Here is a 19,970-nt window from a genome sequence, read left to right as displayed (position 1 = left end):
AGGTAAAGGGAAAACGGGTAGATGGAGCTACCCAAAGGGAGGCAAAGGTAGAAATACCTTTCCCAGTTCAGCATATAGCTTGGGTAGACAATGATGCAAAGAAAATGGGGGCAAGACTCCAATGCTTTCTCAGTGCCTGGACAGAAGTATCTAAAAACCCATGGATACTTCAAAAACAGGGGAAGGATACAAAATACAGTTTGTGCAGATTCCACTTAACAACTAATCAGTCCCCAAAGGTCTCAAGAAGACTACTGACGGACGCAAAGAGGTTGGTGGATTCAGGGGCAGTAATTCCAGTGCCAGAAACAGAATGGTTTTGGAGATACTATTCTAGCCTAGTATTTTCAAATAAAAAAATAAATAAACAACTATTGTACAATAATAAATCTAAAGTCTCTTAACAGATGGGTATCCTACAAAAGTTCAAAATGGAATCAATGAGATCTATAATTCCAATGATCAAGGAAAACCTGCTAATGTGTATGCTAGATCTCAAAGAAGTATACTATCATGTGCCTATTCATCCTCACAGTCTGCGTTAGTTAAGATTTGCATTGAAAGAGGGAGAAAACATTCAGCATTACCAAGTTGGTGGGAGAGGTTATGGCTTTCTTGAGGGAACAAGGAATATTGATTGTCCAGTATCTGGACCATTTCCTAATAATTGCAGTGTGACCCCAGCAGCTAAAAGCCAATTTAACATCAACTGTCTTGCTTTAAAGGGATGGATAGAACATAAACTTAAAAAAAACTGTTTTATTCGGTCTCCCATAACAGCACCACGAGAGAGAGGGGATCCGCCCTTCAGGGACAGGAAACCTTCAGACATAAAAAGGGCGGCACCTCTCTCCCACATTAGTTGGTTTCCTGTCCCTGACGGGGACCTCTTCAGACATATCTTTTTGAAGTAGGTAGAAGATTGAAGTTGTACCCAGGCCCAGCAGGTCGACTCAGGCAGCGGGGGTCCCTTGCCTCAGCTTGGCGGTGTGCTGGATGCTCCGCACTGCAGGGGGACTGCAGGTGTAGGCAACTGCAAAATAAGCAGCCTATGGGGAGGAGTGCGTGCTTGTTGTGGTCCAGCGTTGCTGGTGCAGGTGAGTATATGCAGCGGGGGTGTCCATCTCCTGGGGCTGTGCCTGGCCTGTGGTGGTGTTCTCCCTGGTGGCTGGGAGGCTGGTGGTTCCGGTGGCTGTACGGCGTGTTGGGGCATGTGTGCGGCATCTGGCGCGCCAGATAATGCGTCCACGGTGACGTGGCTGGGGGCGGAGCCTTCGTGACATGACAGCGGCGTGACCTGGTGTCGCCGCGGTCGGGCATGTGCATTGGATATCGGAGGCGGACCTTGCTGACGTGGCCAGTCGTGCACCGATGATGTGTCAGGCTCGCCGGTAAACATGACTGTTGCGTCTATGATTCAGGGGGAGGCGCGTTGCAGAGCGATGGGTGGTGCGCCGGACCCGATGGCCACTGCTTGGAGCCAATGGCCACTGCTTGGAGCCGAGGTCAGAGGCTGCATGTGGGGTTGCCGCCTTGGGGGATCCACCTTGGGGGAGGCGCCCAGCGGCCTGCATATTAGAACTGGGCAGTCCACTGGAAGAGCCTGCTGGCCCCAACCGAAAGGGGTGATACCAAAGGGGGAGTGGCCGGAGCTATTTAAGGAGTCCATTCTGGGTGCCAGGTGCTTCTAAGTCCATATTCCAATATGGAGTCACCATGAGCAGCAGATGCAGATGGAGAAGCCACATATGAAAGTCAGCCAGCAATAATCGCATAGTGTCACAACAGGTGGTCGGAAGAGCAGACTGGACATGTCTCCAGCCCATAAGGATATCTCTTTGGCTGAGAGGCCCCCCCGAAGATTACGGTACCATTCAGTTACACGTCACTGGTAAGTGATCTTCGTGAAAGTTCACTTGGTGATGTAGCTCTCAACTTGTCTTTCCATGTTTTATTAGGGGAAGGAGTGTACCTCCTTTTACCTGACCACTATGTGAAACAATTTTATGCCAGCCTTGCATCCAGCAGATGGGGACGGAGGAGTCTCTGAGCTTTACCTCCACATTGAAGGAAATGGTTAGAGCAGAGGTCAGGTGTTCAGTAAGATTTCCCAAGAATTGCTCCTTAACCCCTTAAGCCCCGAGGGTGGTTTGCATGTTAATGACCGGGCCAATTTTTACAATTCTGACCACTGTCCCTTTATGAGGTTATAACTCTGAAAAGCTTAGACAGATCTTGGCGATTCTGACATTGTTTTCTCGTGACGTATTGTACTTCATGTTAGTGGTAAAATTTATTCGATATAACTTGTGTTTATTTGTGAAAAAAATGGAAAATTGGCGAAAATTTTTAAAATTTCGCAATTTTCCAACTTTGAATTTTTATACCCTTAAATCACAGAGATATGTCATGCAAAATACTTAATAAGTAACATTTCCCACATGTCTACTTTACATCAGCACAATTTTGGAACCAAAATTTTTTTTTTGTTAGGGAGTTATAAGGGTTAAAAGTTGACCAGCAATTTCTCATTTTTGCATTTTTTTTTAGGGACCACATCCCATTTGAAGTCATTTGAGGGGTCTATATGATAGAAAATACCCAAGTGTGACACCATTCTAAAAACTGCACCCCTCAAGGTGCTCAAAACCACATTCAAGAAGTTTATTAACCCTTCAGGTGTTTTATAGGAATTTTTGGAATGTTTAAATAAAAATGAACATTTAACTTTTTTTCACACAAAATTTATTTCAGCTCCAATTTGTTTTATTTTACCAAGGGTAACAGGAGAAAATGGACCCCAAAAGTTTGACCCACCAAGTGCTTCATAGAAGTTTATAATGCAGAGCCGTAAAAATAAAAAATCATATTTTTTCACAAAAATGATCTTTTTGCCCCCAATTTTTTATTTTCCCAAGGGCAAGAGAAGAAATTAGACCACAAAAGTTGTTGTGCAATTTGTCCTGAGTACGCTGATACCCCATATGTGGGTGTAAACCATTGTTTGGGCGCATAGTAGAGCTCGGAAGGGAAGGAGCGCCATTTGACTTTTCAATGCAAAATTGACTGGAATTGAGATGGGACGCCATGTTGCATTTGGAGAGCCCCTGATGTGCCTAAACATTGAAACCACCCACAAGTGACACCATTTTGGAAAGTAGACCCCCTAAGGAACTTATCTAGATGTGTTTTGAGAGCTTTGAGCCCCCAAGTGTTTCACTACAGTTTATAACGCAGAGCCGTGAAAATAAAAATTCTTTTTTTTTTCACAAAAATGATTTTTTAGTCCCCAGTTTTTTATTTTCACAAGGGTAACAGGATAAATTGGAGCACTGTTTTACTTTTTCAACGCAGAATTGGCTGGAATTGAGATCGGACGCCATGTCGCGTTTGGAGAGCCCCTGATGTGCCTGAACAGTGGAAACTCCCCAATTCTACCTGAAACCCTAACCCTAACACACCCCTAACCCTAATCCCAACGGTAACCCTAACCACACCCCTAACCCTGACACACCCCTAATTCTAATCCCAACCCTAATCCCAACCGTAAATATAATCCAAACCCTAACTTTAGCCCCAACCCTAACCCTAACTTTAGCTCCAACCCTAACCCTAGCCCCAACCCTAACCCTAGCTCCAACCCTAACCCCAACCCTAGCCCCAACCCTAACCCTAGCCCCAGCCCCAACCTTAGCCCTAACCCTAGCCCCAACCCTAGCCCTAACCCTAGCTCTAACCCTAACCCTAACCCTAGCCCTGATGGGAAAGTGGAAATAAATAAATTTTTTTAATTTTATTATTTTTCCCTAACTAAAGGGGTGATGAAGGGGGGTTTGATTTACTTTTATAGCGTTTTTTATATCGGATTTTTATGATTGGCAGCCGTCACACACTAAAATACGCTTTTTTTTATAGCAAAAAAGTTTTTGCGTCTCCACATTTTGAGACCTATAATTTTTCCATATTTTGGTCCACAGAGTCTTGTGAGGTCTTGTTTTTTGCGGGACGAGTTGACGTTTTTATTGGTAACATTTTTGGACACGTGACAGTTTTTGATCACTTTTTATTCCGATTTTTGTGAGGCAGAATGACCAAAGACCAGCTATTCATGAATTTCTTTTGGGGGAGGCGTTTATACCGTTCCGCGTTTGGTAAAGTGGATGAAGCAGTTTTATTCTTCGGGTCCGTACGATTACAGCGATACCTCATTTATATCTTTTTTTATGTTTTGGCGCTTTTATACGATAAAAGCTATTTTATAGAAAAAATAATTATTTTGGCATCGCTTTATTCTCAGGACTATAACTTTCATTTTTTTGCTTATTATGCTTTGTGGCGGCTCGTTTTTTGCGGGACAAGATGACGTTTTCAGCGGTATCATGGTTATTTATATCCGTCTTTTTGATCGCGTGTTATTCCACTTTTTATTCGACGGTATGATAACAAAGCGTTTTTTGGCTCGTTTTTTTTTTTTCCCTTACGGTGTTCACTGAAGGGGTTAAATAGTGGGACTCTTTAATAGGTCGGGTCGTTACGGACGCGGCGATACTAAATATGTGTACTTTTATTGTTTGTTTTTTTGTTTTTTTTAGATAAAGAAATGTATTTATGGGAATAATATTTTTTTTTTAATTTATTTAGTAATTTTTTGTTGTTTTTTTACACATGTGGAAATTTTTTTTTTACTTTGTCCCAGTGGGGGACATCACAGATCGCCAATCTTACAGTTTGCACAGCACTCTGTAAGATTGGCCATCTCACTGACATCGCTGCAGGCTTACCAGCACCTGCAGGCGACCCGGAAGTACTCCCTGCAGGACCCGGATGCAGCCCCGTGGCCATTTTGGATCCGGGGTCTGCAGGGAGAAGACGCTCGGTACAAGGTGAGCACATCACCTTGTACCGATCGTCTCAGGGAAGCCCGCAGGGAGCCCCCTCCCTGCGCGATGCTTCCCTGTACCGCCGGCACACCGCGATCATGTTTGATCGCGGTGTGCCGGGGGTTAATGTGCCGGGAGCGGTCCGTGACCGCTCCTGGCACATAGTGCCGGATGTCAGCTGCGATAGTCAGCTGACACCCGGCCGCAATCGGCCGCGATCCCCCCATGAGCGCGGCCGATCGCATATGACCGCATCGCATATTCCCGTCACTGGGAATTAAGTCCCAGGTCACCTCATCGGGATAGTACATCATATGGGATTAAGGGGTTAAAGAAAGAAGACCCAGCTCTCCGGCGTCAAGGTCTGAGAGTGACTCTGGAGAGATCATTTCCGATTCATCCCCTTCATCCTCCTCATCGTCAGAGGCCCGGTCAGGCCGTTCCTGCCTTCCACTTGAGCAAGTGGACCGGCTAGTGAAAGCAGTTAATAACACAATGGGTAATGTAGAGCCCCGGCCGGAAAAGATGCATGACGTGATGTTCAGGGGTCTGGATCAGAAGGTTCGCAGGTCCTTCACACTTAATGATAAAATCCGGGCACTGACTGTCCATGAATGGAAGAAGCCTGAAAGAAAAAGGTATCTGCCTCCGGGCTTTAAAAGGATGTACCCATTTGAGGAATCAGCCTCGTACTCATGGGATAAGGTCCCAAAGCTGAACACAGCAATTGCTAAGGCTTCCGGGAAGGCTTCACTGCCATTTGAGGACATGGGAAGTTTGAAATACCCGTAGGACAGGAGGTTTTACTGAAGGGCGCCTAGGAAACATCAGCATGGTCCCTTAGACAAGCAGTGGTGGCTACTTGCACTGCTAGGTCGTTAATGATCTGGTTAGACCGGTTGGAGGAACAGCTTAAGGAGAAAGCTTTGAGAGATAGTATCCTGTCTTCCCTCCGGATGATTCAGGGGGCGGCAGCCTTTCTATCGGACACTTCAGCAGACTGTTAGGCTAGCAGCAAGAACTGCGTCCCTTTCCAATGCTGCACACAGAGCCCTATGGCTAAAGTGCTGGCCGGGGGATGTTCAGGCCAGGTCTAAATTATGCAGTATCCCTTGTGAAGGAGGACATCTGTTTGGTCCACTATTGGGTGAACTCTTGGAGAGGGCAGGGGACAGAAAAGAAAAGATTCCCTAGCCTAGTGGGTCCTTCATATAGGCATGACTTCAGTCAAAGGTTGTCCAGCCAAAGGAGAGCATCTAGGGACAAAGCTAGATGTGACAGCAAAAAGAAAGGTAGATGCTATACACTGTGTGCAGAATTATTAGGCACGTTGTATTTTAGAGGATTATTTTTATTAATGATCAACAACTATGTTCTCAATCAACCCAAAAGACTCATAAATATCAAAGCTAAATATTTTTGGAACCTGGAGTTGTTTTTTTAGATTTGGCTATCTTAGGAGGATATCTGTTTGTGCAGGTAACTATTACTGTGCAGAATTATTAGGCAACTTAGTAAAAAACAAATATATTCCCATCTCACTTGTTTATTTTCACCAGGTAAACCAATATATCTGCACAAAATTTAGAAATAAACATTTCTGACATGCGAAAACAAAACCCCAAAAATTTAGTGACCAATATAGCCACCATTTCTTTATGATGATACTCCATCCTTCCTTCCTTCCATCCATAGATTCTGTCAGTTGCTTGATCTGATTACGATCAACATTGTGTGCAGTAGCCACCACAGCCTCTCAGACACTGTTCCGAGAGGGGTACTGTTTTCCCTCCCTGTAGATCTCACATTTTATGAGGGACCACAGGTTCTCTATGGGGTTCAGATCAGGTGAACAAGTGGGCCATGTCATTATTTTTTCTTCTTTGAGACCTTTACTGGCCACGCTGTGGAGTAGTTGGAGGCATGTGATGGAGCATTGTCTTGCATGAAAATCATGTTTTTCTTGAACGATACCAACTTTTTCCTGTACCCCAGAGAGAATCCCCATGCTGTGGATGCCCTCCTAATTCCATAGGACTTCAGGCTTGAAGAAGTTGTCTTCCAGAAACTGGCAGTAGGTCTGGAAGTTGAGCTTCACTCCATCCTCAACCCGAAAAGGTCCCACAAGTTCATCTTTGATGATACCAGCCCATACCAGTACCCCACATCCACCTTGATGGCGTCTGAGTCGGAGTGGAGCTCTCTGCCCTTTAGTGATCCAGCCTCTGGCCCATCAAGAGTCACTCTCATTTCATCAGTCCATAAAACCTTTGAAAAGTCAGTCTTAAGATATTTCTTGGCCCAGTTTTGACGTTTTATCTTATGTTTCTTGTTCAAAGGTGGTCGTTTTTCAGCCTTCCTTACCTTGGCCATGTCCCTGAGTATCGCACACCTTGTGCTCTTTGTTACTCCAGTAACGTTGCAGCTCTGAAATATGGCAAAACTGGTGACAAATGGCATTCTGGCAGCTTCATGCTTGATTTTCCTGAATTCATGGGCAGTTATTTTGCGCTTTTTTTGCCCAACGCATTTCTTGCGTGCCTGTTGGCTATTTGCCATAAAACACTTGATTGTTCGATGATCACGCTTCAAAAGTTTGGCAATTTAAAGACTGCTGCATCCCTCTGCAAGACATCTCACAATTTTGAACTTTTCAGAGCCCGTGAAATCTCTTTTCTGACCCATTTTGCCAAAGGAAAGGAAGTTGCCTAATAATTAAGCACACCTTATATAGGGTTTTGATGTCATTAGACAACACCCCTCCTCATTACAGAGATGCACATCACCTGATTTACTTATTTGGTAGTTGGCTCTCAAGCCTGAACAGCTTGAAGTAGGACAACATGTATAAAAAGTATCATGTGATCAAAAGACAACTTGCCTAATAATTCTGCACACAGTGTATGTTCGGCTCCTCCCGAGATCGCAGGAAACCGGCCCAATGACTGCCGGCCCAGCTGAGGGGAGGCTCTCGGCTTTCTTCCTGGCCTGGTCAGAGATTTCGGACAGTGTGTGGATACAGGGTGTCATCTGCACAGGTCGTAAGTTTCAGATCCTGAAAGTGCCTCATGACAGCTCTAAATTGAGTCCCACTCGTTCTTCACTAGAAGAACAGGCATTGGAGTCGGAGGCCTTGGAATTTCGGCAGATAGACGTTCCTGCATCAGAAAGAGGTAAAGGGTTCTTTTCCCCCTCTTTTGATTAAGAAACCAGACGGTTCCTTTCGGACCATTATTAACCTGAGGGGTCTAAATTAATTCTTATTGGTCCGGTCCTTTAAAATGGAGTCAGTGAGGTCTGCAATAAAACTGCTCTTTAAGGATTGCTTCATGGTGGTATTAGATCTCAGACGCCTACTATCATATTCCTATACATGAGACAGTGTCCCTGGGAAGTGTGATAAATCATTTTTAGTTTAGAACCCTACCGTTCAGCCTCGCCACTGCTCCTCGGGTATTCACTAAAATAGTTGCAGAGGTGGTGGCGCATCTCCATGAGCAGGACATACTAATGGTCCCCTATCTGGACAACTTTCTAATGGTTGGCTGCTCACTGCGGCACTGCAGGACTCAATTGGAGGCGATAATAGCGGTTTTAGAAAAATTGAGGTGGCTTATTAATTTTAAAAAGTTACAGTTTCAGCCCCTGAGGGTGCAGGAGTTTCTTGGTCTCGTCCTGGACTCCGGGGTGCAGGAGAGTCGTCTACTACAGTCAAAGGTAGTCTGTGTTCGGCATCAGGTGCAGAGGGCTATAAGTAGTCCAACCATGTCCCTTAGGGGGCAATGTCACTCCGTCTCTCTCACATCCTGCTTTCCGGCGGTATGCTGGGCCCAATTTCATACTAGGGTCCTGCAGTGGTTGGTGTTATATAATCAGCATCGGTTGGAAGGAGGCCTAGAGAGGAAATTGTTTGTCCCCCTCTACCATAGATGCCCTACATTTGTGGTTACAAGTGTCAAATCTTTCTAAAGGGGTTCCCTGGGTAAACCATATCTCCCAAATTATTACTACAGATGCTAGCCTTAGGGGTTGTGGGGCGCAGGAGGTGTCATCTAATTTGAAGGAGCTGTTGGCCGTGGAGCGGGCACTAAGAGAGATCCTTATATCCCTACAGGGTTGGCATGTCAGAGTGTTCTCAGACAGTCAGGTAACTGTGGCCTATATCATCCACCAGGGGAAACTCGATCCAGGTCTTTGATGGAGGTGACGGATCGTATTTTTCAGATGGACGAGACTCCTCTCCTGTCTTTAACATCCCTGCACATAAAAGGAAAAGAGAAAGTCAGCCAACTTCTTAAGCCGCTACGAGTTCAGGCAGGGGGAATGGGCATGGAGCCAGACTATCTTCGACCAGATTGTACAGATGTGGGGGTCACCGGACATAGATCTGTTTGCCAACAGGGGGAACAGGAAGGTGCAACGGTTTTGTTTTTTAAACCCCAGAGAGAATCCCCATGCTGTGGATGCCCTCCTAATTCCATAGGACTTCAGGCTGGCATATGCCTCCCCCCCAACCTCCCCCGATAGCGCTGATTCTGTTAGTTCTAAGGAAGATATGGGAAGACAGGAAATCTATGACTCTGATAGCTCTATTCTGGCCCAGAAGGCCATGGTTTCCCTGGCTAAGAAAAATGTCTGTCACAGACCCATGAGTTCTCCCGGAGCTCCCAGGTCTCCTCTCACAGGGTCCGATCTTCCATCCACAAGTGTCCAGCCTACATCTGATGGCGTGGAGTTTGAGAGGGCACTGCTGAGGGAGAAAGGGTTTTCTCAGGGTTTGGTAGATACTTTACTTAAAAGTAGGAAAGCATCCACGACTAGGATTTACGCCAGAACCTGGAGAAAGTTCCCGCCAGTCTCAGGGACGGAGATTGGGGGAAAAGTCAAGATAAGCCAGGTATTGGAGTTCCTACTGTGGGGCTTGGAAATGGGTCTGGCCACGAGCACTCTTAGGGTCCAAGTGACGGCATTAGCAGCCTTGTATAATTTGGATCTAACAAGCAATTACTGGGTATCCAGGTTTATTAGAGCAGTGGCTAGATCTAGGCCCATCCTTAAGCAGAGCTTGGTACCATGGGACTTGAACCTAGTGCTAACAGCATTGACAGAGGCCCCCTTTGAACCTGTTGAGGTAGCCCCGATAAAGATCATCTCTAAACACTGCCCTTTTAGTTGTGCCAACGTCGGCTCTGAGTGTTAAGGTACTGTCACATTTAGCAACTTACCAACGAGAACGACAGCAATCCGTGACGTTGCAGCGTCCTGGATAGCGATCTCGTTGTGTTTGACATGCAGCAGCGATCAGGATCCTGCTGTGACATCGCTGGTCGTTGCTGAAAGTCCGGAACTTTATTTGGTCATCAGGTCGGCGTGATTCGTCATGTTTGACAGCAAAGCAACGATGCCTGCAATGTTTCTTCATGGAGCGAACAACCAGCGAGAACGATAAGTACGTCACTGGATCGCTCCTGCATAGTTCTGCGTTGCCAGTGTTTGACGTCTCCTAGCGACCTAAACAGCGACGCTGCAGCGACCCCTGTATCTGCCAAAAGTCTCTTCCAAAGGCTACAGGAAATAGTCCTCCTTTTGTGCCAACCCTACCAATCAGAAAGAAAAAAGGTTCCACTCATTAGATGTTAGGAGATGCCTTCTTACTTATATCAGTAACCAGCCCGTGGAAGAAGCATAACTTCTTATTTGTGTCCTTTCAGGGGGTTAGGAAAGGGCTTAATCTCAAAAAGTACCTTAGCCAGGTGGATTAGGGAGGCAATTTCTTTGGCATACACAGCAAGTGGCACTGCAGTTCCAAAGGGCTTAAAGGCGCACTCCACCAGAGCCGTGGCAACATCCTGGGCGGAGAGGTCGAATGTGTCGATAGAGGACATATGTAAGGCGACTACGTGGTCCTCTCCATCCACTTTCTTCAAACTTAGACTCGATTTGGGTGGCTCTTCTGATCTCACATTTGGGAGAAAGGTGCTTGAAGCAGTAGTCCCTCCCTAGATTCCTTACATCTCTGTAATTCTCTCGTGGTGCTGTTATGGGAGACCGAATAAATGCTTAGCTACTTACCGGTAGTGGTGTTTTTCGGATACCATGATAGCACCCTTATATTCCCTCCCTTCACGTGTGGGTGAGCACTCTTTGGGGCTTGAAGCTTCTACACATGTGAAAATTATATTTAGTTAAAAAATGTATATTTTGCTGCTAACCTGAGAGGTGCTCTCATGCTCTTTAATCCAACTGATGCGGGAGAGAGATTCCGCCCTTTTTATGTCTGTAGGTTTCCTGTCCGTGAAAGGCAGATCCCCTTTCTCTCGTGGTGCTGTCATAGTATCCGAAAAACACCGCTACCAGTAAGTAGTTAAGCATTTTGTGTCAGGAAGGCAAAAGATCTCCCTAGGAACCCTCTTGGACTCCGAACAGCAGATGTCCTTCTTATCAGAGAAAAAGACAGGGGAACTCTGAGTTCTAGCTTTCAGAAGAAAATCACAAGTTTCCATCAGAAAAACTGAGAATTCTTGGACTAATGACTGCTTCTATACCAGGGGTTCGGTGGAGTCCGTTCCACTCAACAATTACAACATCAGATTCTGACAACCTGGAACAGAAGAATAAATGTAATAGACAAGAAAATAACATTGTCGGTAATAACAAAGGAGTCATTAGCCTGGTAGACTTCTAGGACCTACCTGAAAAGAGGGATTATGTGAAAGCTGTCCCCTTTCGTAGCAGTCACCACAGACGCGAGCAGCAGTGGCTGGGGGGCCCATGTATAAGATCAGTACCTATAGGGTACCTAGCAGAAATCAGATCTTCTGAGGTCATCCAACCTCAGGGAGCTTCAAGGCGTGTGGGAGACCCTAAAAAGGTGTTGTCAAGTTTAAAGAGCCGACACATCAGAATCCTGATATTAAGACACTAGCCTTCATCAGACATCAATTGGAACCAAGACACCGCCATCTGCAGGCTTTAGCACAGAAGATCTTCCTATGAGCAGAGGAGATTGTGCGATCAGTGACAGCTCCCCCTGAGGAAGCGGCTGCTTGTTGCCGCGAAACGCGCTTCGGGGTCCACCGCCCGGCTGTCTCCCCACCTCGCCCTCACTGTTGGTAAGCCCGGTCCTCATTACTAATTTTCTATTTCAGCAGCGGTCGTTTTTTCCTACTGAGGGACGCTGCTTTTGGGCTATGGGCACTGGCTATTGAGCTTGGCTCACTGCGGCATGTTCATTTATGGGTGCCTGCTCTTATGTTACTTTTTTCCTTTGATCCCATTTGGGACATTGATTTTGGGATATGTGCAATTGTTATTGAGCTGCGCCGTTTGTGACGTGTCCATCACAGTGCGCCTGCTCCTACGTTACCTTTCCCTTCTCTCTTTGCTACGTTGGAGGGGGGGAGGTTGTGCCATTTTCCACTGTGGGGGTATTACCTGTGGGTATTTTGGGGAGGAGGGTTTCAGCATCTCCAGGCATTTCATCTTTGTATGTTACTGCATGATATAAGTGATGTTTAATTCCACGCTGTATTGATACTATTTATTAAATAAACATTTGTGATATTTTTTCATCAATGCTCTGTATTGTTCTCCTATTCAAATTATAGGGTACCTAGCAGAAATCAGATCTTCTGAGGTCATCCAACCTCAGGGAGATTCAAGGCGTGTGGGAGACCCTAATAAGGTGTCATCAAGTTTAAAGAGCCGACACATTAGAATCCTGATATTACGACACTAGCCTTCATCAGACATCAATTGGAACCAAGACACCGCCATCTGCAGGCTTTAGCACAGAAGATCTTCCTATGAGCAGAGGAGATTGTGCGATCAGTGACAGCGATATATCTGAGGTGTCTCAAAATTCAGTGACAGACTTTCTCAGCTGGAAAACGGTTCAATATCCGGAATACGAGCTGAACTGGGAAGAATTTAATCTCGTAATATTTTGATGGGGGTACTCCCCAGTTGGACCTGTTTGAGGGGGAAAAGAATTTTGCTGTTTGCATTTTTCTTTGTGGCAATCAAAGAACAGGCCAACAGGGGTAGGCGCCTTATCCTAGAAATAGGGTATTGACCTAGCGTACCCTTTTCCTCCCTTGCCCCCAATTACAGCAGTGCCAAGGAAGATAATGGAGGATCAAGCCTTGTTGACGCTGGTTTCCCTTGCTGAGAATGATGTCTACAGAAGATTCCATCATCCTTCCAGAATGGCACATTCTTCTGTTCCAAAAGTCAGTGCACGATCCCAACGTGAAACTCCTACAGTTGTTTGCCTAAATCCTAAAAGGCAGGTCTTGAGATCTAAAGGTCTCTCCAACTCCATCATATCAGCTATACAAAAAATAAAAAGGAAGTACTATCGGCAATATACACACACCTCTGGAGAAAATTTTGTGCACTGTAGCCTGAGGCGACCGTAGAATTCTATAATCCTAATATTACCAACATTTTAGAGTGTCTACAGACAGGATTTGATAAAGGTCTGAGACTTAGCACTTTGAAGGTGCAAATACTAGCTCTGAGTGCTTTCATAGACTATCCGCTAGCAAGGCTTCCATGGATTGAGCGATTCGTTAAAGCCGCAATTAGAATGAGAACCACTGATAGAGCCTATGTCCCACCTTGTGATTTAAATATAGTCTTAAATGGTTTATGCAAACCACCATGTGAGCTACTCAAGAATACCAATATAAAATTTTTCTCCCTAAAAACTGCCTTTCTCGTTACCATAACGACAGGATAGAGAAAATAGTCATTTTCCATCACAAATCCATACCTAAGGATCCTAGATGACTGCATTATCCTCAGGATAGATCCAGCGTTGCTACCAAAAGAGTGACAACTTTCCATATGAGCCAAGAGGTAGTCTTGCCCCCCATCCTGCCAGGACCATAAAAATAGTCAAGAACAGGCACTTCAGTCCCTAGACGTCAGAAGATTAGTCCTCCAGTACCTGGAGACCACAAAAGACTGGCAAATAGATTCCAATCTGTCCAAGCAGTTTGCGTGAATAAACAGTGGGAAAAAATACGTGGAAGGCAACGCTGGCAAGATGGGTTAGAACGAAAGTCTCCTCTGGACAACATAAGAGCCCATTCTACTAGAGCAGTAGCCGCATCATGAGCAGAGCCACGCAGGGGCCTCACTGGACCAGATCTGCAGTGCTGCAACATTGACAAATCTTAGCACCTTTTGCAGACACTGTAAACTGGATGTTTTATCTGGCCAAGAAATGGCCTTCAGAGGAAAGATCCCCCAAACTGTAGTCACGCCATGAATGTATCCTCTGGTATTCTCCTGATGACTGTGTCAGGCGGAGCGTCCTGGAAAGCAGGCATTAGTCCTACTGGTAATAGGTTTTCCAGGAATCCCTTATGACTGCACCCATTACATTCCCTTCCTTTAAATTCCTATCTGCTATGTGAAGGTAACGTATGTAGAAGGAAACCAAATTAAAATAGTTGCATTCATCCTGGTGTAATACTTGAAAAAAATTACTGAGGGTTGGTGGAAGGAGGGGCTTTCTAACCTCTTGGGTGTTTCTGTCCCTATGAAGGGTATGAGGGACAACCTCGTAATGGTGCTATCATGAGGGACTCCTGGAAAACCTATTACTGGTAGGACGAATGCCTACTTTTTCCAACGAAAACTAATTCCTACTTTTTCCAACCAAACCAATGATACATTTCACTGTCCTCACCGTTAGAGGTAGAGAGCCCCCTGCCTCAGTGTCCAGTAATGCCCTCTGCTCGCCCACTGCTCACTTATTGGTTGTTCGTATCTGCCCCAGCACAGACCTCTGTCACGCCAGTATTTTCCTCTACTCCACCCACTACTTACCCATAACTCTTAAGTTTCCTTGTGCTGATTGTGAGTCATAGGGGGTAGTTTCCAAACTGTGCAAGAATTAGTATCCACCCTGCCCTGTAGAGATTTGCTTCCCCATCCTATCACCTGGTGATGTATCAGGTGACTCCACCCTCCATTCCCACTCGAACGTTGGTCCCTAGCCCGCTAGCACCTGTTTATGAATTCCTCCTTATTCTGTCTTCTATTGAAGATCCGACTTGTTTACCCTCCTATCTAACTTCTCTGCTCCTGATCTCGGCTATCTTTATCGAACCTGTGCTGACCTTGGATTGTCTGACCACATCTTTATCTTCGCCCTCCTTTACTTCGTACCCGTGCCTTTGACCCTCCGGTCAGCTGCTGCCGTCCAAGGGACTACTCTGGGGTAGTACATAGTGTCTACCGGCAACCCACCTTATTGTCACCATCAGAGGCTCTAGTAAAGACCCGATAGGCACTTGGTTACGCCCCTCCAAGGTAAGCCCAGCCCTTGGTATACTGGGTTTACCCATCAGCATAACAACCTCTGTCATTCATTCCAGTATTGGAGGTGACCTTGGACCACCGATCTCCTCCATCTGATCACATCTGTAATTCTAATAAAGCTGATACATGTCCAACACATTACCCCTATGTAATTAAATTACATATATGCCTACAGCATATGTTATCTTTCAGGTTATATACAGTATCATTATGTTTGCTGATATACATATGTAGATAATCACACACATGTTTGGTGGCATATATATATCTTATGGTGTGTGTGTGTGTGTGTGTACACAGTATATGTTCACTGCTCAAAAAAATAAAGTGAACACTTAAACAACACATTGTAACTCCAAGTCAGTCTCGCTTCTATTACATCAACCTGTCCCGTTATGGAGCAACACCGATTGTGAATCAATTTCTTCTGCTGTTGTGCAAATGGAACAGACAACAACAGGTAGAAATGATAGGCAATTAGCAAGACAACCCCTATAAAGGAGTGGTTCTGTAAGGGTTCACAACAAACCATTTATGTGTTCTCATACATTTTTGCTGTTGGTTTGGCGACTTATGCATTTTGTCATTGCTCTCACCCCTAGAGGCAGGGTGTACAACCCACAGAATTTGCTCAGGTAGTTCAGCTTATCCAGGATGGCACCTCAACGTGAGCTGTGGCAAGAAGGGTAGCTGTGTCTGCCAGCACAGTGTCCAAAGCATGGAGAAGATCCCAGGAGAAAGGCGAGTAGACCAGGAGTCGTGGAGGGGGCCAGAAGAGGGCAACAACCCAGCAGCAGGACCGCTACCTCCTCCATTGTGCAAGGAGGAGCAGTGCCAGATCCCTTCAAAATAACCTCCAGCAGGCCACTATCATCCATATGTCATCTAAAACTGTCAGAAACTGACTCCATGAGGGTGGTATGAGGACTCGACGTTCACAAGTGGGTGTTGAGCTTACAGCCCAGCAGTGTGCAAGGCGATTGGCATTTGCCAGAGAACACAAAGATTGGCAGATTCAACATTGTCGTCCTGTGTTCTTCACAAATGAGAGAAGGGTCACACAGAGCACATACAACAGACTTGATAGTCTGGAGACGCAGTGGAGAACATTCTTCTGCCTTCAACATCCTGTAGCATGACCGGTTACCGGTTTGTCAGTAATGGTGTGGGAAAGCATTTCTTTGGAAGGCTACACAGCCCTTCATGTGCTAGCTAGAGGTACCCTGACTACAACTAGGTACTGGGATGAGATCCTCAGACCCATTGGGAGACCATATGCAGGTGTAGTGGGCCCGGGATTCCTTCTGATGCATGACAATGCTAGGCTTCATGTGGCTAAAGTGTGTCAGCAGTTCCAGCACGATGAAGGCGTTAATGCTGTAGACTGGTTTGCCCATTCCCAAAACCTGAATCCAATCCAGCACATCTGGGACATCATGTCTTGTTTCATCCACCGTTGTACCACAGACTGTCCAGGAGTTGACTGATTCCTTAATCCAGGTCTGGAAGGAGATCCCTCAGGAGAACATCCGCCACCTCATCAGGAGCATGCCCTTGCTTTGTAGTGATAGTGAGATCATACGGGCACATGGAGGCCACACACACACTACTGAGCATAATTTCCTGGTCTTGAGGCATTTCCACTGAAGTTGGATCAGCCTCTAATTTGATTTTTCCATTTTGATTTTGAGGATCATTCCAAATCCAGACCTCCATGGGATATTAGCTTTGATTTACATTGATAACTTTTGTTTTATTGTTCTCAAAGCGTTCCAGTGTGTAATGAATAAAGATTTGCAGCTGGAATATTTCTTTCAGTGATATCTAAGATGTGGTATATTAGTGTTCCTTTTTTGGGGGCATTGTATATCAACATTTGTTATAATATACAAGGTAAAAGATCACAATTGTCTGTATATTTGTATGCAAATTGCCTCTTCAGAGAAAAAGAGGACTTAAACTCTATAGCGCCACCTGTTGGAAATAGCGATCCTACAAGTCACTATCAACACTTTAACAAGTCGTGTAACATGACTTAGGATAAAGGATAAATCAGTATCTTAATTCGCAGACACGGTGTTTCGGGCAGTTGGCCCTCATTAGTGCGAAGCATGAGAACTAATTTGGCTATTTGTATACATTTATGCACGTGCGCTGTATTGGGGCCACACATTTTGGACACAACATGGTTCTCATCACTGCTGCAATGTAGTGTGATGCAGGTGAGTAGGATCATAATGTGAACCCTGAGGTACCGTGACACAGAAATTTTTGGAAAAAAAGTTGGGGATTTTTTATAACCCGGCTTGGCGTGTTACCCTATGAGTCGAATTGTGACCCTACCCACTTACCTTCTGCTGCTTTGTAATGTAGCAGCAGCATACAGTGATTTTGTGTCACACAACCTGTACTATGGCCAAAATCTCTGTGTAAACCCAGCATTAGCAATAATGTAGTCAAGTATAGAATTGAATAAAATGATTCACATGACCGGTTCGGCATCCATGTCAGTACTTTTAGTAATTCGGCCAGGGTCATGCTAGCATTCAAATGTCAGCTGAAGAACTTATTTATTTAATCGACTACAATAGATCCTGCTTATCTTTTTGTTTAGCTTTCTATATTCTACGCCTCATATAAATGGAGACACATGGAGGCATTTGTTTTACGTATATGAAAATTTAGCCACTTACAAGCAGCACATAAATTTCAAACATGTACAGTATATGTCCTCATCGATCCTGTTACTGTATTTCCAAATTTGAGATGTTAGAAAACCGTTTTTCCCCTTATATTCTATGTATAATGTACATAAGTCATCAGAGCAGCTAAATTCTCCAAACATGAGCTAAGAGGAAAAACAAACTAACACATCAAGCATACAGAGACAACATATACTGGACTATTGATTTATGCACAGCTTATTGAAAGTTTAGATATGCTTTAAGAAGTACTTACCTTAATCCTGCTTTCCTGTTCACTCCAGAAGTTCTCAGATGAATGCAGGCATTCCTTCCCTGCTTGTTTGTTATTTTTTCCCCTCATCTGTAGAGGAGTAGCTTCATTACTTATCATGAACATAAACTGCATCACAGATTCATCTCGGCTAAGTCTAGACCTTAGATCAGGAATAGGACAGACATTTATAGGACATTTCATAACTTTCCCTAACTCTTATGAAAAAAGATTCCCCACAAACTGCATTGAACTACTGTACTCAATTTATTATATATTTTAGGAGTCTCAGTGGGTTAATTTTATACCAACTCCGACTCCACAGCCATTCGGAGCGGCCTGTGGGCAAGTCTTTCCTTGGTTTCTCTGGCTTAGTGCAGGAAGATAATACTCTGCCTACAGTGCCCCCTCGGAGCACGAGCATCTCATTAACTGAAAACTTCTAAGGCCTCTTTCACACTTCAGTCTTCTGGCCTCAGTCAAAATCCGTCGTCGGCATGGATCCATCAAAAATAGTGAAAAACGGAAACAACGGATCAGTCGCATCCGTCTTTACATCTGTTTTTTTCGATGGATCCGTTTTTTTTCATATCTCCAAATGGGAGGCTCCCAAGCGTGATTGGCTACTGGAAAATAATGGAAACCTATATATTGAGTGTTTTAACACCCCATCTTTGAGAAGTTGTAGAGCAAGTGGCAGAAATTGAAGGATTTCTAGCAAATAATGTGACCATCTATGCATCTATCCATCAGGCAGGTTGTTGGCAGGCTTCTTGCTTGTATGCTTTTTGCTGGCACATTGAGGAATGAAGCCACATGGCAAGTTTATATAGATTTGGGGCTGGCCAGTTGGCTACTAAATACAGATTTGGATTTGACAGACAGCGACTGATCCTGTGCCATAGGCTTCCATTCTAGCCAACGACTGACGGCGCTGGATTCGTCGCTGTCCGACTTTTTGACGCAGACAAAAACGTTATTTTGTCCGTCCTCTCCAGACGACGGATAAACAAATTCCGAAGGATCCAGTGCACGATGAACGAAACGTGAGGCCATCCGTCGTAATCCGTTGCTAATACAAGTCTATGAAGAAAAAAACAGATCCAGCGGACAAATTTGCTGGATCCTTTTTTTTTCACAAAACGACGGATTTTGACTGAAACAAAAAGACTGAAGTGTGAAAGAGGCCTTAAGGTACTGTCACATTTAGCGACTTTAGAGCGATAGCGATCCGTGACGTTGCAGCGTCCTGGATAGCGATATCGTTGTGTTTGACACGCAGCAGTGATCAGGATCCTGCTGTGACATCGCTGGTCGTTGCTGAAAGTGCAGAACTTTATTTCGTCGCTGGATCACCCGCTGACATCGCTGAATTGGCGTGTGTGACGCCGATCCAGCAATGTCTTCACTGGTAACCAGGGTAAACATTGGGTTACTAAGCGCAGGGCCGCGCTTAGTAACCCGATGTTTACCCTGGTTACCATTGTAAAAGTAAAAAAAAAACACTACATACTTACATTCCGGTGTCTGTCACGTCCCTCGCCGTCAGCTTCCGGCACTGACTGTGAGCGCCGGCCGGCCGTAAAGCAGAGCACAGCGGTGACGTCACCGCTCTGCTTTACGGCCGGCGCTCACAGTCAGTGCGGGAAGCTGATGGCGAGGGACGCGACAGACACCGGAATGTAAGTATGTAGTGTTTTTTTTTTTACATTTACAATGGTAACCAGGGTAAACATCGGGTTACTAAGCGCGGCCCTGCGCTTAGTAACCCGATGTTTACCCTGGTTACCCGGGGACTTC

At 45.1% G+C, this 19,970-nt stretch overlaps 1 protein-coding gene across 5 annotated transcripts in view; it reads left to right on the top strand.

Annotated features, from left to right (window-relative positions):
* Positions 1 to 19,970, top strand: part of FH (fumarate hydratase) — a 162,986-nt gene that overhangs the window by 103,946 nt on the left and 39,070 nt on the right. The gene's annotated exons all lie outside the window — the stretch shown is intronic.

Source organism: Ranitomeya imitator, chromosome 5 (genome assembly GCF_032444005.1).
Source record: "Ranitomeya imitator isolate aRanImi1 chromosome 5, aRanImi1.pri, whole genome shotgun sequence".
NCBI lineage: Eukaryota > Metazoa > Chordata > Amphibia > Anura > Dendrobatidae > Ranitomeya > Ranitomeya imitator.
This window is presented reverse-complemented; position numbering and strand designations above follow the sequence as displayed.